At 51.9% G+C, this 18,900-nt stretch overlaps 1 protein-coding gene across 1 annotated transcript in view; it reads left to right on the plus strand.

The window, feature by feature from the left end:
- Window positions 1-908: 908 nt before the first annotated feature.
- LOC144468572 (uncharacterized) overlaps window positions 909-18,900 on the plus strand; it is a 50,592-nt gene continuing 32,600 nt past the window's right edge. The window contains exon 1 of the mRNA XM_078178139.1: window positions 909-2,172. The gene's annotated coding sequence lies outside the window, so the exon portion shown is untranslated. The remainder of the gene's footprint in view (window positions 2,173-18,900) is intronic.

Here is an 18,900-nt window from a genome sequence, read left to right on the forward strand (position 1 = left end):
GGATCATCCCGAAATTCCTTCAGCCGTGTAGACCCAGAACCACTTGCGAAGCTCATCAATTTTTCGAAAAAATCCGCAGACCGCCCGGAGCCCCGTGGCATCGCGGGTCACCCGGTCCCGCTCGAATTCATCATGCCGAGTCGGTCCTAAGTCGGCGCGCAGCATCCTCATCGATCAGCATCAAGCATCGTGCTCGGAGACCCTCCCACAATCACCCCCACCAGGTGCGGGGTGCATCGGCGACAAGAAGCAGAAGCACGTGGACGTGGTCTCTCTGAGAGAGAGAGAGACAGAGGGAAAGTTAGAGAGAGGAAAAGAGGGACAGAGAGACAGAAGGAGATACGACGAGAGACAGAGGGCGAGAGAATCAGAGAGAGAGAGAGAGAGAGAGAAAAATAGAGACGGAGCCGGAGGGCGCAGCACGCCGCGCTCGCCAGCCGGTGGACGAGTACGCGACAGTAGACGAAGAGGAAGACGAAGATCAGAAGAAGAGCTTCGTTGGACGGTGGCAGAAGCGTATGCGTGGTCCCGCTCTGGCTCCTCGTGGCTGTGGTCTCAGCAATCGGAGGACCCGTCGTACCAGTCGCGACAGAGAGGGTTGAGGGAGAGCGAGAGGGAGAGCCAGGGCGAGAGAGACAAAAACAGAGAGAAAAGGAGAGAGAGAGAGAGAGAGAGGGTGTTGGTGGGGGCAAGCGACGTCTGAGACTAGGAGGAGACGAGGGCGGGGAGAACGGTTGCTTGTCTTTCCGTTCGACGGGGTGGGGCATCGTTCCAGAGGCGGCGGTGGGGGCCGCGAACCGTGGCGCAGCTCGGGCCGAAGGGAGGGGGCTGAGAGCTCCGCTCCCCACCTCTCTGTCTCTCTCTCGCCCCTCGGAGGGGTTCAGTCATCTCGCGCCAGCCGAGCCACGCGCACTCGCCTGCCTCAGATTCTGGGCTCGGGGAAAGACTCTCTCAGCAATCGCACGTTGCGTTCCGCAGCATACGCGCGACCACGGTCTTCTCCACCCCCGTCGACAAAGGGGTTGTCGTCCTCTTCGACGCCGTCCACGTCGTCGTCGTCGTCACGAACCTCGCAGACACCATCGTCGACGCACGCGGAGACCCGCAAACGACCGGAGAAGCTCGCAGACGCTCGCAAAAGGTCTCAGGCACCACCCCCTACCGATGGAAACCGCGGAACACCCCCACTTCGTGGACCGGCGAGCCCCACCAGGTGGTAGGAAGCAGCTCCGAGCGGAACAGCGCCGAGTGTCCTTCGTGGAGAGCCAGTGATCCTGCTCGAGATCACCCCCTTCGGACCGTGGTTTCGCAAAAGTGCTACCATTTCGGCCGCTTTCCTCCCTCTCGCGGAGATTTTCGCGTCTCTCGGGGCTGGCTAGGATCGCGATCGGCGCTGTGCACGCGCGCACGAGCGCACACGAGCGAACGCGCAAACGCCCCACCCCTCGGGGAGCCCTTGCCACCACCAGTTCGGGAACAGAGCCCCTCCCCCGCCGCCGCCGCCGCCGCTGCCGCCGCCCTCCCCCCGGGGCCACTCGGAGACGCGGCTCGCGGGCTCTCGGAGAGCGAGAGGACAGTGGCATCGCATCGCGCGTCTATCGACTTCTACCCGGTGGATGATCGGTGGTGGTGCCGAATTTCCGGTTTGTTGGACCGCCGAGAGGGTGGCTGGCACTCGACGTAGTTCGCGCCGCGGTACGAAATCGTGCGAGGTCGGCCGGCTACGGTTCCTCGATGACACGCAGTGCTACAACGACTGGGAAACGGGAAACGGGAAACAGAACCAGTGATTGATTATTATTATTATTATTATTATTTTTGTTCATCGTGGACGGTGTGATTCGCCGAGTGATTGCTTCCAATTTCGTGATCAGTGCGATCGAAGACCTACCCCTCTCCGGACAGTGTCGATTTTCGTTGGTTACCGATGGTACGTTGACCGAGAGGGTGGCTCGATGACAGAGTGACCTGCCCCCGAGGACCTGGACATTGTCGGCGGTAGACTGTCGCGAGGTCGCGAGTGATTGTGATGAGACAGGGTGTCGCGTGGATCGGGGAAGAATAGATCGTCCAGGGACATTGTACTCTTCCTCTGGGGGTATCTGGGGGCTCCTCGAGGACTATGCTGCCCGGGGAGAGCCGCGAAGAGGACAATCCCTGAGATAATACGAGGTAAGCGTCCTTATTCTCCTTGCCCACGGATTTCCAGTCTGTTGCCGATATGTTGACTGTGCTAGGGGATAGTTGAATGGTCTAGCAAGTTACGTAGACGATCGATACTCTTCTCAGCAATTCTTCCGCGAGGTCCTTAAATCTTTGCTTCGCCCATCGATGACGTGGAGACAGTATCAGATGATACCGGAGGATCAACTGTAGAAAGTGGTTAGGTAGTAAACGCTGTCGACACCAGGATTTTTGCCCCCGGTATCCCTAGATTTTTAGTTTATTGTCGCTGTTGACAGCGATCGGATGGATACCCGACACTGACGTCACGAATGCTTCCAGTCACGAGGTTTAGATGGTTTTAAGATCGTAGAAAAAGCGTTGATGCCTTGATTGCCAGTTGCTCGAGCACTTCTTTCTTTCGTTTCTTTAGCGAAACATGCCCGCGCGTTGGAAGAACCGCGATTAATTTACACGTAATTAGGCCTAATTGCGCCTACAATGTTCGCAAGAAGCCTCGATTCCTTCGTTAGATGCATCGAAGATAAATCGACGATCGACATTCATGTATTCGACGGATTTTCCATATTGCAGTGAAAATGGCCGGCACCGCGCGAATCCGTTCGTTTCCGTGATCGCCGCGATTATCATACGCGAACAAACAGTCTGTGGTATTTCAGTATTTTTTATTCGATGGATATACATATGTCTTTGCTGGATACGAAGTGATTCCTGTTCCCGAAGCTGTCAGAATGATTAGTCTAAGATTGGACTAATTTAGGTGCGATTCTGGTGTGAAATTATTCAATCGTTATTCTACTTTGAAACAATACCGCGGGAAATATTCTTCGCTATAAAGTTGCATTCCGCTCTGTCAAAACGATGAATGTACTTCTCGTAAAAGTAACATGGAAAAGTTTGAGAGAATATAAATAAAGGGAACAGATTGTAAACGTCGACGAGAGACTCTCGGCGACTCCGACATCGATCGGTCGTCTTGGCCTCGAGTTCCCAGGTATAGGCAAATCGGTCGGTAATCGGGAAGCCACGAAAATCCGGCGGGTTTATTTATAATTTATAGGAGGCGGCACGCGCAGCAACAAAGTGTCCAAATTATGTCAGGGAAGTGCGATGGGTTATTGCGATGGGGCGGCTGTAAAGTCAGTTGGCAGCCACTTAGCCGGCTCCGGGATTCCTCGAGCCCAGGGAAGACGGATTTAGCATCGACGGGGGCCGCGTTATTGTTCGAATTACTCCCGCGTCCGCGTCGAACGCCGAGGAAAAACTGCGGGACCGTGGCAAATTGTGTTCTGAAAAGCGAAACGCGGCAAGATCCGCGCCGCGCCGCGCGGCTTCTCGGCTCGCTTTCTATCGGCCGCGCGAAACGAGTAATTGGCCGGCTCGGTCCGCGCTCTCGAAGGCCGGTGAAAACGCATCCTCTCCACCCTTCTCGCGCAACCTTCTTGAACCTTTCCTCGGTTCCCTACTCCTCCTGGCGGCGTTCTGTTAGACCGGAAAATTAGCGTTGCCCGCCGCGGCCGTCTGGAAATAACCGCGAGAAACGCTCCGCGCCGATATTTTTCTGGCTCGCGCGACCGCTCCGATCGTATCGGTCCCGCGGAAAGGAAGGGGAGACGGATTTTCGAGGCGAGAGCCGCGGAAAGACACGCGATGGGACGCGGGGGTGGCGAGCACAAGGGCTGGATTTTTATGGCGATCGCGCCGGCACTCCGCCTCTCGAGCCCGGGCCCTCGAGAGCAGCCTGTAATCAGAATCGCGGGCCACGATAACGCCAAGTGTTTCTGCCGTAGAACCGCGCGCCGTTCTTTTCGCGCAGCCACCGTGAATTCTCAAATGTTTCCCGCTCCTTTGTAATCAGCGAACGATACTCGGCCGACTCTCTAATATAGGCCTTCTGCGAATGGAGCGACCAGCGAAGGGTTATTGTTTCCATCCACTCGGTTTGTCGTAGAAGTTGCCACGAGTTTTAACTGATTGGTGGCATTTTTTTTAACGTGCTTCCATCATTCTCTGCACGAGAAAAATTTACCAGACATGCCATCGTTTCCGGTTTTTAATTTGTATCGATCGAATCGCTCTGGTTTAGGAAAATGTGCAGGGTCTTTCGAAGGTTCTATACCTCGTTTAGCAATATCGGTCGAGCGAAGCAGGATTCGTCAGCGTTTCGCGTTGACAGCTGGACGATCGCGTTTTTTCTTTATCTATTCCAAACGCAAGTACTCGGAGAGAGAACTAGTATTTCTCAGAACTGCTCCGCGCGCAATTCTGCTTAGATTCCTTCCGAAGTTCTACTTCTATGCCTTCGATAATTGCGAGTGAACGAATCGGAAACCGGTGAATTCGAGGAAGCCCAGCGTCGAACGCCATTCGGTCCCGAGCGAATAAATCGCAGAACAGAAAGCGAGGCAGCGGTCGGTCGGTCGGTCGGTGGATACAGACATCAGCGGCTTGTCCAGATATCGATCAGTCCCGGGGTTCCGTCTCCGCGCATCGAAATCTCCGTCCGAAAAACCGGGGCAAAACCGCAGCGGAGGCAAATCAAGTAACGAGACGAGCCATAAACAAGCATTTAAGAAAAAAGGAGTCCGACGAGAACGAAACGAAACGAAATGAAACCAAACGAAACGAGACGAGACGAGACGAACAACCGCCTGGAAGGAAGGAAGGAGGAGAACGAGAGAGGGAGGGTTGCCGGTGGTGAGCAAGAAGGCGGAGAAGAAGAAGAAGAAGAAGAAGAAGAAATGAAGAAATCATGGGAAAAACGTGTACCGGGGAAGTATGCTTGTTGATACACGGTCGAATCTCTCGAGAAAGGAGGAAAGAACGAGAATACACAGGGACGGGATGAAGAGGGACGCTGAACGGTGAGACGGAGAGAAGGAGGGGGGAAACGAACGAGGTGGACGGGGTGGGGGGGGGGGGGGGTGGGGGGGGTTAGAGACGGAAGGGGGAGGAAGAAAACCTCGAAACAATTGGAGGCGCGGAGGCGGCCGCATTTCATGTTGGCTGGCATCGGCTCCCTTTAAAGAGTCTCTTGCTTTTTGTTAGCTCTTCGAAAATTATGATTGTTTGTCCGCGAGATTTACTGCGGCCGGGGGCCTCCGCAGCGCGGTACAACGTGGCCGTGGTGCCCTTCGGGGGCACGCGGGGGACACGCGGGCCCGAGCTCGGCCCACGGGGGGGGGGGGGGGCGACGGGGGGAGGCGGGGGGTGGTTTGCCCAGATTAGAGAATCAGGAAAGTCACGACACGATCTCTCGGTCCCCGCTACCGAATCCCGTGCACGCGCTCTGCGCCGCGCTTCTTCCTGCTTCTCCAACCTCGCCTCTTCTTTTCCACGCGAGCCGCGTATTCCAAATGTGTATCTATCGCGACCGCCTATCCACAGAACCACCCGCTGCCGCGTACAACTTATCGTAATCTGCCGCAAAGATTAGCCGTGTTTGAATTAGACCGCCGAACGATTAAAAGTTTCCGCTGCTCCAGTTCGAGATGTTCTTCGACTTGAACGCTCTTCGATTTTATTCGATTTTTATTTCGAATGGCTTCGAGAGTTGCGAATGTCGGGAGGGCTGTTTGAGCGTTGACGGGTGTCGATTTAATTTACTTTTAGAGGGATTAGAAATTTTCACTGCTCAGTGACGCAAATTCTTACGAATCGCGTCATTGTTCTTGATCGCTGATACAATGAAGGAGGAAAAATAAGGAATGTTTCTGGAGCTAGTGTTACAGGCAACATTGTCACCATTAATATGGTAACTGGTAGAACACATTAGAATCGTCTCCACGGTGGCGTCACCCGAGCGCAAAAGGTTAATAATTGCAAACTTCATGCAGATACTTCACACGCTAGATCTGTTATTCACAGTTGCAAGATATGTAGCGTTTTCTTACATATTGCACGGTAGACCGGTTTCGTGCGAAATGAATATTTTACGATTTTATAAAACGTCTCGCCTCGCTCGAATTTCCGATAGTTTCGCGGACCGATTCGACCGGCAGTTAAATGAAATTAAAGAAAGAAAATTAAAGAAAAGCACAAAACAAGAATCCGAATGATTCCGCGAGGCCGTTCCAAATGGAAATCTTATTTCCAAGACTTCCACCTCGAATCGGTGTCGTGAATTACCCGAGCGATAAAAATCCAGGGGATGAAAGAGCCCGGAGAATTAGACCATGGGCAGAAATCCGGTCGAATCTCGGGGGACCGGCTGAGAGCCGCTGCCGGCGTGTTTATTAATGTCTCCGAGCAGATATAAACCGATTTAACGCCGGCGTTTTTATTTTCACGCTCGTAAAAATGAGCTAATGAATCCGCAGGAGTTCCAGGAATCTCCGCGGAAATGTTTATTGAAACCGTTGATTGCGATCGCCGCCGTGTAACGCGATACCTTATCCTCTCGTCGATTTCCGTATTTTTCGATCGGGAAATCAACAATTTCCACGGATTCGTGATAAACGTCGTTTCGTTGGAACTTCCTTTCTCTCTCTCTCTCTCTCTCTCTCTCTCTCTCGCTCGTAAACCGTCGACTTTTCAACTCGATGCGCGCGGTACTCGGCTGATTTATTCGGTATCTTATTGTGCTTCCGAACTAAACCCGACCTGACCATCCCAAAAAGTGGCTCTCTCCCTCCGCTCTCTCTCTCTCTCTCGCTCTTGTCCTTTTGCTCTCTCTCTCTCTCTCTCTCTCTCTCTCTCTCTCTCTCTCTCTCTCTCTCTCTCTCCTTCGCCTCTTTCTCCGTCGGTCTCCCTCTCCTACATCTTCGGCGATCGCTCTATAAATTTCACGAGTCTTTCGAACCCTATATTTTCTCGTTATCCTCGCGTTTTGCACGACACGTTTTATTAAAGTACGATAATTTTACGAGTCCTCCGCCCTCCCGTCCCCCCCACTCCCCCCTGATCCGACGGATCTCCTCTTCCTCCACCACCTCATCATCGTCCTCGTTCTTTTTCTGGGCCCGGTTCCACCAATCCCACCACCACCACCACCCAGGCGGCCTCTCTTTTCCTTCGTTTCACGGTTTTCAAGGGATCCACCTTCTGGATCGGGTTTCTCGGGTCGCCCGTTCCGTTCACGCGCCGTTCGAGGCCCGTGGAATTTGCTGCTCGCAATCAACGGCCCGCGGGAATTAGCCTGCCGGCACGGCACGGCGTGCCGCGCGACGCGACGCGACGCGACGCGACGATCCTCGATAATTTCCAGCGGCCCCGAAAGCTATTTAGATGACACATTACTCGGCGAGATGGAAAAGGCTATCGGGAAGATACGCGGCGATCAACGCGTCCCTCTGGCAGAGCGCGCAGAAGATCGAATTAATCGGAGCAGAATGGCGAAACGGAGCTGTCTAGGATATTCGCAAGATTTTCGTGTTTGCTAGAAACGTTGTCGAATAAATTTTCCGGCGACGGTAAAAAAGAATTTTATCGAGCAAAATCTATGAAACGCGTGTCCCGGCTTTTTATTCAGCTCGGTGTATGCAAACGTAATTTATGCTGATTACGTGAGAAGCTGAGAAACCTTGGATGGATCTCGCGAGCAGTGTCACTTTGTCAGGTGAAAATGACATTCTGACCGATCGCGTGGCACGCGGTGTTTCTTGCCCTCGAATTCGTTCATATTTTATTCCGCTCGAAGTTATTGCTTTCGCGGCCAGTTGAAATTATTGTTGCGTCGCCTTGCACCGCGGAGTTGCTGGTCCAAGAAAACGGCGTATCATTGCGCTTAATCTTTTTCTTTTTTTCACCGAATAGACTTTGCGATCTCCGGCTGTCCATCTAAAAAGCACTCCGCCGAACGGTTGCAGAGAATCGTTGGTGGAACGCTAAGTCGACAAAGATCGCCAGGGGATTCGCAAAGTCTCTCGCGAGTCCCAAATTCAATTGCCACGGTTCGATCAGCGATTCGTCGTGGCAACAAGAGAATATTGAGAACCAGAAGACTTGGTCGAAGAAAGAGAAGAAGAAGAATAAGGAGAAGAAGGAGAAGGAGGAGGAGAAGCGAGCCGGTCGTTCGTCCACGTCCGACTGTACCTTCCCCGGAGAAGAAGGCAGCTCGGGCAGTAAAAGGCCTAAAGTTTTTAATACTTTCAGTTGTTTTTATGGCGGCTGGCATTTGCTCTTTTTTATTGTTCGTCTCGTCTTTCCTTCTCCCTCGCGGCAGCAACAGCAACACGCACACGACCCTTCGTTCGAACGGCGAACAGAGAAACGAAAGAGGAACGGTGCTCGAGCTGGGCGGTTGCGAGAGATAGAGAGAGAAAGAAGGAAAGAGAGCCAAACGAGAGAAAGACCTCAGTCTCAGACCTTCTCTGATGTACGACTCGGCGGTCCGCGTGAAAAAAATCCCATAAACCAGTAAAAAAGCACGGGGTCTCTGGGCCAGAAGGGAGGACGAGGGCAGACGAAAGAACGGCCGGGACAAGGGAAGAAGAAGGCGAAGAAGGAGAAGAAGTAGTGGTAGTAGAAGAAGCGGAGGATGAGGAGGTGGAGGAGGTGGAGGAGATGGAGGGTCCAGTATCGCTAAAGGAATTCCTCTTATGACGAACCACGCGTGATTTTCTCTCATTCCCCCACCCTGCGAGGAACATCCAGTCCGAATGTGCACTTCTTCACCTCCCTTTACAACCATTCTCCTATTTCTTCTTCTCCTTCTCCTTCTTCTTCTTCTTCGTTGTCGCCGTCGACGTCGTCCTCCTCCTTCTCTTCTGCTGCCGCTTCTTCGTCTCCCTCTTCGTCCTCTTCTTCTTCTTCTTCGTCTTCTTCTTCTTGTTTTGCTGCCCTCCGGCGGGTTCGACGCGGCCGTGAAACCGCGCGATCTCGATGCAACGAATTAAAAAGCGAAGACAGAAGAATTTCGAATGACTAATGACGGCCACATGTGCCCGACCAGCGTCTATTCTTCTTCAAGAGGAGTTCTCCGCCATGAGGAACGCACGTCGGTCTGGCGACGCTCGCCGACTGCAGACTGCGCAGTTTCCTTCTTCCACGGGTTTCTGCCACATTTGCTCGCTTCGATTAAAAAGAGGAAGCCTCGAGACATCTCGAAACAAATTATTTCAGATTCCGAGCAGCTACGTTCTCAAAGAATTTCACAAGATCCGCTCCGAATGATTCCGAGCAAATCGTTGGTCCTACCTTTACCTGTTCCGCTTCTCTTCTCAGTTTCTCGGCTCGCTCGGGGATCCTCAAATATTTACTTAAAACTTGTTCAGTCGTTCTCTTTCGGTTCCGAAAACATCGCGCGTCGAAGACAGGTGTTGGAAATTATTTGAACAAATTTCAAGCACCCCTTCACCGCGAACCTCGACACTCCGAGCTCGCCGCGATAACTATTGCGGCATCCTCGGAAGAACAATAATTACAGCATGCATCAGTCACTGACAACAACGAGAACGTCGCCGTTGTTTTATCCGTGGCTCGCGCGCGCGATTTTTCACCGCGAGGAAATTTCTCGTTGCTCTAATTTTCCTGGGCAGAGAAGGGAAAAGGATGGTCCGTCCCGTCCGTTCATTATACATTTAATTTCGCTATCGGGAGCATGTTCTGGCTGGAAGACGTCTCGTTTGTTCGCGCTGGCTCTCGATGATTGTTACAACGCGGATATGCAAATGGTCCTCGCGGACCGAACGGGAAAGAGCGGAACAAAGAGGAACGAGAAGAAGGAGGCGGGACGAGAGGAGAGGACGCGGACAGCGGCGGGAGGAAGGAGAGGAGAGGAGAGAGAGAGAGACACACAGAGGGGAGAAGAGAAAAAGAGGAGGAGAAACGAGGAGAATACGGATTGTAGTTTTTAGCCCGACTGTAATGGAGTATCGGCCGTGTCTATGAATAGTTATGGCTCGTTTCGCATAAATTAAACCGTAAGAATTAATAGCTAATTCAGCAGGTTTTCAATTATCGTCGAAGCGAGAATTCAGTAATACGAGGCTTATAAATATGGAGGAGAAACGTTGTAGCTCCCACGGAGAGCGCAATTTTTCGAAACTAATGCTCGCCTAATATCCGTGCCGATAATCGAGTCACGGATCGACGCCGATCTTCCTATTATTTCCGCTCTCGCCATGATCCATCTATCACGGAAAACCAGAACGATCTCTGCTCTCCGGCTTTTCGGTCGAACGCGATCGACGCTCTCCTCCTCTTCGCGTCCCACTCTCCTCGTTTTCCTCCTCTCCCCCTTCCGATGGCCGTTCTGTTCCTCTTCTGGCTCTAAAATGGCTTGAACTTTTGGACTGTGAAAAGCTGCGGCGATTGACGTCAACGATCTGTTTCATTATTCAAATTTCCAGTCAGTCGACGATTCTGTATTCGTCACGAAATCACCGATCTACGTGGCGACGAATCGATAATCGCGGCCGGAGACTTTAACGTCTAAGCGGCGGCTATTCGAGCGCAGCGGTTTCCTTCGTCCAAATTCGTTGGCTCGTTCGAGCACGCTTGCCCCAGAGCAGGGAAGCGACTTTGGCGAATCGACGATTAATTGCAGCGCGATCAGGCTCACCGCCGATTAATTTTCCACGCTCGAAGATTCGAAATGCTTTTTCCAACAGCTTCTATCCCCAACACCTCCGATTTCTCCGTCTCGACCCTCTCGTCGCGCGCTTCGCGTTCCCAAGTTGCAACATACGGAATGCTGCGAAAACCGAATAGGTCGCAACCTATGGTCGGACCTCGCAGAACCACGGAAGAACGAAAAGTTCGAGAGCAGAGAGGGTTGAAATCTCCGCGAAAGATTCGGCCGTCGGGCAACGAAAGCTTGAAGATAATTACCGGGGGGCAGGGCGGTCCCACCGTTTTCCCATAGATCTCGATCCTTCTCGGCTCGGCTCGGTTCGCCGGATCCCGAAGGGATTCCCTGGGCTGGAAGGACAGATATATGTGCGCGGTGCCCAACACACGCGATTCGTGGCAAGGAAACGGGTGGTAGAGGAGGCAGGGGGGGAGGGAGGAGGGGAGGAAGGAGGGGAGGGGGAGACAGAAGAGCAAAGTCACCGATTTAAATTGAAGTCGGGGAACACCCGCGAGGGAGAAACATTCGCTGGCCTATCGGGTTTAATAACACCCGGCACCGACTCTATCTGAAATTACGGGACGCGCGCGCCGCGAGGTTCGATCCCTCGCTCCTTTCTTCTTCGTTCCTCCTTTTCCCTTTCGATTCGGAGATCGCCACGATAGCCAGTCCAGTCCAGTCCTTCTGGGCTCTCTTCTTTGTCCAACGTCTAGCCTGTCCCTTCCATTTTTCTCGACCCTATCCTCGAACCGATCCTCCATCCTCGCGAGAAGCTGCCGTTTTCGCGAGACAATACTCGACCGGATTTTCCGAGAAGAAAGAACGTTATTTCACTTTTCTAAGCTTTCTTAGCTTGTCTAACATATAATAGCGAGACTTTAAAATGTTGTGAAACAATGTCGAAAATTATAGTGGAAAATATTGACGCGCAGATTTGAAATTTGTTTGGACGTCTCGCGCTGTATTCCATGAAGAACGACGCCAAGTAAGAAATTAATGTTTAAGCAGGCTCGCTAAGGATCCAATCGTCGCCATAGATCGTCGCGGGCCGATTCCTCGATCCGGTGCTTGTTCCAACGAGATCCCTGCATGGCGGAGATCGTCGTGCACCATGGATCCCGCGAATAATCGCTCGGGACACCGCGGACCCGCGGTGATGAATGATTTCTTCGACTCTCGAGCGTGGCATTGACTCGTCCGAGGATCATCGTGACAAACGATCCTCGATACGCCGGTCTTCCGATCGGTAATTAAACGTGTTCCAACTGGTTTCGTGCATTCGAAGAGAATCGTGCCGGTCTCGAGACAATATCGAGCTCGAACTCGATTGGCATCGACGTGGACGTCGGTCTCGCTGCGAATTAGGAATTATTTAAATCGATATCGCGGCTGATTACACGACAAAGAGAAAGAGAGAGAGAGAGAGAGGGAGGGAGGAAGAGAGATGGGGAGGGATCGAGGCTGGCGCATTATTGATCGGCGTTCGCCACGTGATCGATGGAAATCATTAATTCACGTGTAACTGTGCCCGGTCTAGATTTATCACGCGGGATCTTAATTAACCAGTAAGTAGCCCCTCCTAACGGCCGTTATTGATACATATTTCGGTCCGGAGCGGCGCGGCCGGGGCCGGGAGGAAGTTATGCTCCGAATATCATGCGTGTTCGCCACTCGGATCGATCCAGTCGAACGACATTCTAATCGCCTCGTTGTTGAAACGTTATTTTTCTCGGCAAACTACTGTTCCGAAGAATGTCGGACGATTTTTCTGTCCAAGGGGGGGACTGATATTGATGGCGACGGTAAATTACGGCCGCGTTTAACGATCATCATTATTTTTCTTGTCCACGGAAAGGCGGCAGTGTGTTTCGGTGTCGGTTTGACTTCGCGTTCGCTGCGGTTTGTTGTTGCGTTCTAAATGAGAGTAATAATGATGTGATTTCGTTGGAGGGATTTTTCGCCGATCCAGAGACGATAGCAAACTGGATTTTAATTAGTTCAGCGGTGTCGACGGGGGAGGAGGGGCGGGAGGGGGAGAGGAGAGAAGCCGAGAGTGTGCAGCGAAATTGTGATTAGATAGCACGCTGCGGTGCACTTTTGAATACTGAACCTGCCAGCTGAATAAAAAAAAGAATAGATCAAAGCGAAAGTGCGCGAACCGAGTGAATTGAACGCGCGTTACATTTTCTTTCTTCGCGACGAATCGTTTGAATCGCTTTCTTCGTTGAATCGAAGTTAATCGTCGAAGCGTGAAAACGGAAAAAGTCTTTTTTACGAGCTAAAAAATTTGCTAACCAAGCGAATACTTTTGTGTTCGAGACGGTATCGTTTGCAATCGGTGTATATAATTTTTGTTTTCACGCTCAGAAATTTCCTGTTTAAAAAATTGATAGACTGTTAATATGTTTCTAATCGATTTCTAATTCTGAAACGAGCGAAGATGGAACAAGTGCTCCGCGAATACTTTATTCGGCAGGGAACCGGGATAGGAAAAAAGACGGTGGCGCCTGGAAAAAGAAGGAAATGAGTTATGGTGCCGTTCCCCGGCTCTGGCTCGGCGGTCTCCTTTATTTTTAATTAGCGGGCGATTTTTTTAAAGATCGTCGGTTTGCTGCCGTAATTAGATACCGAGGGGCCCGAGCTCTTTTTTTCACGATCCGAGGGAGATTGTTGAATTTCTCGACAAGGATCGAGATGCCTCGCGGTGGCCCTCTTCGCACGCTTTTACACCGCGCAATTAAGCCGGCCGATAACAGCTGATAACGCCTCCGGACGAGTTCCAGATCGCTTCCCCGGTAGAAGTTCACGGTCCTGGAGAGAACAGCGCACGACCCATTCTCTCTCTTCTCTCTCTCTCTTTCTCTCCTCTCTCCCTCTGTTTCCCCTCTCGTTCTCTCCTCCCGTTTCTCTCCGAGAGGAATGAAGATAAAGAAGACACTGGCTCGCGGCTCGAGATTCCTGAAACAGATGTTAATGGTCGGGAATGGTGTTCGGTTGTGGGTTAATCAGGCAACCCGTATGGAAGTTTACCGCTCTGACCGGGGATTCTGGAAACGCCTACCAGTGGTTCTTCGTTTTTCAGCCTTGCGAGACGCCAGGAATTAATTGTCGATCGCTGTGCCCGCTTTTTTCGCCGATTATTCTTCCGTTTGCTCCGTTAACTTTTTATCACGAAGACCGCGCGGGAATTGATCGGTTCCAGAACAGCGCACGGTTCGATTATTCGTACGCTTTTCTGAAAACCCATTGATTCGAGGATTCAACGAGTCTCGTACTTTTATTGAATTCCTGATTGAAGCGTTCTCAAAGATTCGTAGATCGTAATAATAGAAGTTTAATTAGAACGAGCATGTAACTGGTCGTTAATTAGGACAGGCTACATGGTAGCCGATCCTATATATAACTCTCGGGATATATCTTAGCCGGCTTTAGAAGCACGTGAGCATAACAAAGTGAAAGTATCGTGTACAATGTAGATTCTGCTCCGCGTATGTGCTTCGCCGATACCTTTAAACCATTGCTGCGACAATTACAAAAGACTTGCCTCTTGTCCACGATGTCCTCGCGCTGATTCAACTTAATCTCACCTGTCTTGGAGAGCCTACGCTATCCCAAAATCCTGAAGAGTTGTAGAGTATATCCGCCGCGAAATCTTAAATCGCGATCCCATGACTTTATCGAGAGCCAATTCAAGGAAATTCTTCAGATCTAGGGGCACTCTAAATTTAAGAGTTCCGTAGATCCAGAAGCTTCCGAGATCTTCGTCCCCGATCTGGACCACCGGTGCGGGCTCGAAAGCGTTCGATCGCAGTAGCCGATTCGCAATCTCGATCGTCGACCGCATTCCAAGCAGCCTCTCTGCACCCCCAGCCAGGAAAAATGCGACGTCTCTAGCGAGGGGACACATCCTTGACCAAAGATAAGAGGATCGATCACTGGAAGAGGAAGGCAGAGGATGGCGCTCGGAAATCCGCTTAAGAACAATGCGAGGACCGCCGCGCCGAGTCGCGTTCTGTCGCGTCGCGTCGCGTCGCCTCGTTTCGCGTCGGTGGCAATTCGAGGAGCAATCAGCTGATCCACTCCGCGGGACCAGTTCCCTCTCGACGGCGAGCGCGCGGACCAGCCTCGATGCAAAATAACGCGTGTAGGTGAGCCACGAAGGGAGACCGGGCACAAAGCAAACGGGGGGGACACGCGGGGGGAGGTAGGTGCGAAGAGAGGAGGTGCGCGCGCGAGTTCACGCGAACGAGAGAGAGAGAGAGAGAGAGAGAGAGAGAGGGAGACCGCGACACAACGCGATCGGGGAAAAAGAGAAGAAAGAAAAAGAAAAGCTGGAAACGAGGCTGCCCGGGACAGCTGTGGCGGCTGGAATGTGGGTTAGGCTCCCCATAGGTGGGCCGCTCTAATTATGAATTAATTCCTGAATAACGGTCGGACCCGCGCGACACGACCGGTGGCCGCTCGGACGATGAAAACGCCGGAGAACCGGTCGACGATGTCCTCTTATAGAAGAGTAGCTCTAGCTACTTCCTACCGAGGGCTTCCTGGGGCCTGCCTGGGCACCCGGCATTTCCAGTTTCGAGGATGAACATCCGACCCGAGGAGTCCGAACCGAGCGTGGAGCAAGGCTCCCGAACATTCGAGAAGTATTGCCGACGACAATAGGGCCCGAAGAGTTCTCTACGCGCGGAGCCGATAAATCCATCTCGCCGAGTCCTCGAGGATCGCGTCCGGCCGGGAGAAAAGGAGAAAAGGAGAAAAGGAGAAAGGGCTGGCCGGAGAATGGATAGATCCGGACGACTTTTCAAATGAAAATCAGACGATTTCGGATTCCCGGCGGACGGTCTCCGTTGGTTAACGACGACGCGCGACGAACCTCCGGCGATAAATTTGTAAATCGGGCGATCCGAATCGAACTGGTCTCGGGTCCCGGGTCCCGCGTCCCGCGGGAGGTTTCTACCGGCAATCGGATTAACGTCACATCTCCGGACCGGCGCGCCAGTGTTGGTGACTTTCATAAATATCAACCTCGTGCTGCATAATCATAAATCTAATGGCGTGTCTTGTCCGTTCCATAAATGACGCCGCTGGAATCCTCCGGGTGCAAAGACCGCCGCGCCGGATGGAATTCCTCCTTGCCCCGGTCTCGAATCGGATCGGATCCTATCGTATCGGATCGGATCGGATCGGATCGGATCGAGTCGAACCGCCTCGAATTTGGATTCGCGAGAATCGACTTTCTAATCCTTTCTCCCCCACTCTCCCTCCCTCCCTCCCTCTCTCTCTATCCGCCTCTCTATCGTCTTCTTTGGACTCCCACGCGGGACCGATGATTCGTCAACGAGGAGATTTCGAAACGTCGTGGTGGCCGCGGAAACCGGATGATGGATCGGTCTGACCCCCTCGCGGGGGAAAATTTAGAAACTACCGATCGTGTGCCGCGGATCGAAATCGATCCGGACATTGATCAATTCCAGATGGAAAGACGGAAATCGCGAGACTAATGGCGCCTTGAAACTGGACGCGATACGCCGCGGCGGATCCGTCCGATGGATCTAGATCCGGGAATATTAATCTCTGGCTTAAACGCTGACAGCTGGATCTTGTTCGGCGATTCGTGCCATCCGGATCGCTGAAATTTCACGTCGATCCTCTCTATACTCTTCCGAGATTATTCCCTCTCGTCGAAATATTCGAGCATCGTTCGCTTCTATCCCATATCGACGGCGTTTTCGAAAATCGAGAGTACGCTTCTTTTCTTCTTTTAAATCACGATGCACGGATTAAGCCGGAATTAAATTGCAATGTTCAAAGACAGGCCGGTTCGTGTCTGCGGCGTGCGTAATAATTTGAAAACGCTGCGCGGTGCCCTTAACGAATACGAGGAATTGAAAGAGAATGTAAAAATCGCGAGTGTCTTACCGAGTTTAAGAATATTACCGCGATTCGACGGCGAGGGCCCAAGCTATTTATGGCTCGAAAACTTTTATTGCGAACACTAGCCGGCCACGCTCCACACCCGCGGGGACTCCGATATTCGAGGAACTAATTAGGAATTAAAATACTAACGCGTTCCCTTTCGTGGCTGAGTTTAAGCAAGCAATTAGGAGGGAAGTTATTGGTCCTCGCGGTCAGCGGGAACGCACGAAACGGAAATTCCCGTTGAAATTATTGGTGGTCCTCCTCCTTTCTGCACCCGAATTCGAATAAATAGTCGGGGGGGGATAATATTCGGCGAGATTCGGAGCCGGGTATCCCATAAAAATTAGCACTCTGTTGCTATATGTTGCCGAGGTAGCTGGAGAAACGACTTCTGGAATATGGGAGCGTGGTCTCTGATCGCCTTATGTTTTGTCGCATTCGGGTTCGGAAAAAAGGGACCACCGATTCTTCATCGTTTTATTTATTCCCACCCTCTTTATACACTGCAAATGTATTGGTGAACAAAATGGAAATTGACTTTAAACGATTTTAAGTAAAATAAAGCGGTGGAAATAAAGTGGTGGAAATCGTGCGAATCGAGCTGCTAAAACTGCTGTAACAACAGTTTGAAAAACCGTGAAGGAACAAACGCGCAGGAATAAGAATGGAATTCGTAATAAAGAGCAAGCGGCCCGGCCGAAGTCGTCCACGCGATAAGAGGAAGAAAAAGGTGGATAGGTGTTTTATCGATCCATCGAGAATAGGCCTTGTGGTAGCACACCGGTCTCTCCCGTGTGTTCGTCCGGCAACGCGGCGCGTTCTGTATCCAGTTTTCCTGAAACGGACTTTTTGGTCGGTCGTGCACGGATCGTAAAACCCGAGACACGCGATACGGAACGGAACGGAACGGAACAGAGACGAGGAGAGAACGAGAGAGCCCCTCGGTACGCGCTATCGTGCGTGTACCTGACTGTACCTGCGCGGACGACGATATCGCGGAGACACTGGCAACGGAAGAATGCAACTCGCAAGTAGGTCAGCTGGATTCTCTGGTTGCCACGGCTCTTAGGCTTTTATCTCCGCGAAATCGGCCGATTTCCTCGCGCGGAACCGACGCGACGCAAAGCGACGCAAAGCGACGCGAAGCGACGCAACGCCCTGCCGGATTTTGCTCCCGCTTTAATCGATATCTCGCGATCGCGGCACGCGGTCACGATTATATTGTTCGACGTTATCGCGTCCTGACCCCTTCTACTAGTTCGCGAAACTACCGCGAATAAATGTTTCCACGGTTTCGTTCGTCTACGACCGGACAATTTCTAAGCGTTGAATAAAAACTGTGCTCGATGAGAGAATGTTTTTCGACGAGATTTTACAACTATACGAAAAGGTGTACGAAAGCGCGTCGCCGTTTAGCAAAAGAGACGAAGTTGTGTATCCTGATCACGAGGAGGATCCCGTCGACCATGCGACTCGAATCGACACAATTTAGAAATTCGACACGAGAATTAGTCGGCGGTGTCGAGCGTCGAGCTCTCGGACTGCTCGGTTGTGTCGAATAACGCTTGGCTTCGATCCGCAGAAAAATTATTCGGCGAAAAATCGATAATTAGCGGACGATGACTTTCGCGCGTCAGCGATAATCGCTTTCGCGGGCTATGTAACCGGCAAATCGATTGCCGTGCAAGCAATTAATTTCCGGTTCCGGTCGATTCTCCGGTTTCTCGAACACCGGCAATTATTTCGTACGGTCAATTGACGAGACAGAATATTTTGGCTGAGGTATAACAAAATTTTCAACGATTTCTCCAGACAATTGAAATTTCTTCTAGATTACAAGTATTTCAACTCCTCCGATTCTCTATTTTTACGAGTGAAGAAAAATTGAAAATAAAAGGGTTGGTTTTCCCAGATCGAGTTCCACGGAAATTTTCCAGAAAGCGGGGCCGGTACCTCGAAATTCTCGAAGAGATTCCTGCTGAATATTCCGAAAGCGATAATTCTCCGCAAAAGCAGCGAGGGCCTGGTCGAGGCAAAGGGGTGTCCGGGCGAAAGAAACCGCAACGCTGCCGCGGAAAAAACGCGGTGGAATCGGGGAAGTGGCCGGAGGCGATCGCACGGCGCTTTCTTGCGCGCGAACCGGGTGGAGCCGAGGGCCTATTCGTCTCCTTATTGAGACCAGACCGAGTCGACGAGGGCCACTCGGACGATTGGGGGCCCCGGGTCCGCGGCGTCCGGACTTCAAAATCGAAACAACTTTTTCCGTCGCTGGCCCACGACAA

The sequence above is a fragment of the Augochlora pura genome, chromosome 4 (assembly GCF_028453695.1).
Source record: "Augochlora pura isolate Apur16 chromosome 4, APUR_v2.2.1, whole genome shotgun sequence".
NCBI lineage: Eukaryota > Metazoa > Arthropoda > Insecta > Hymenoptera > Halictidae > Augochlora > Augochlora pura.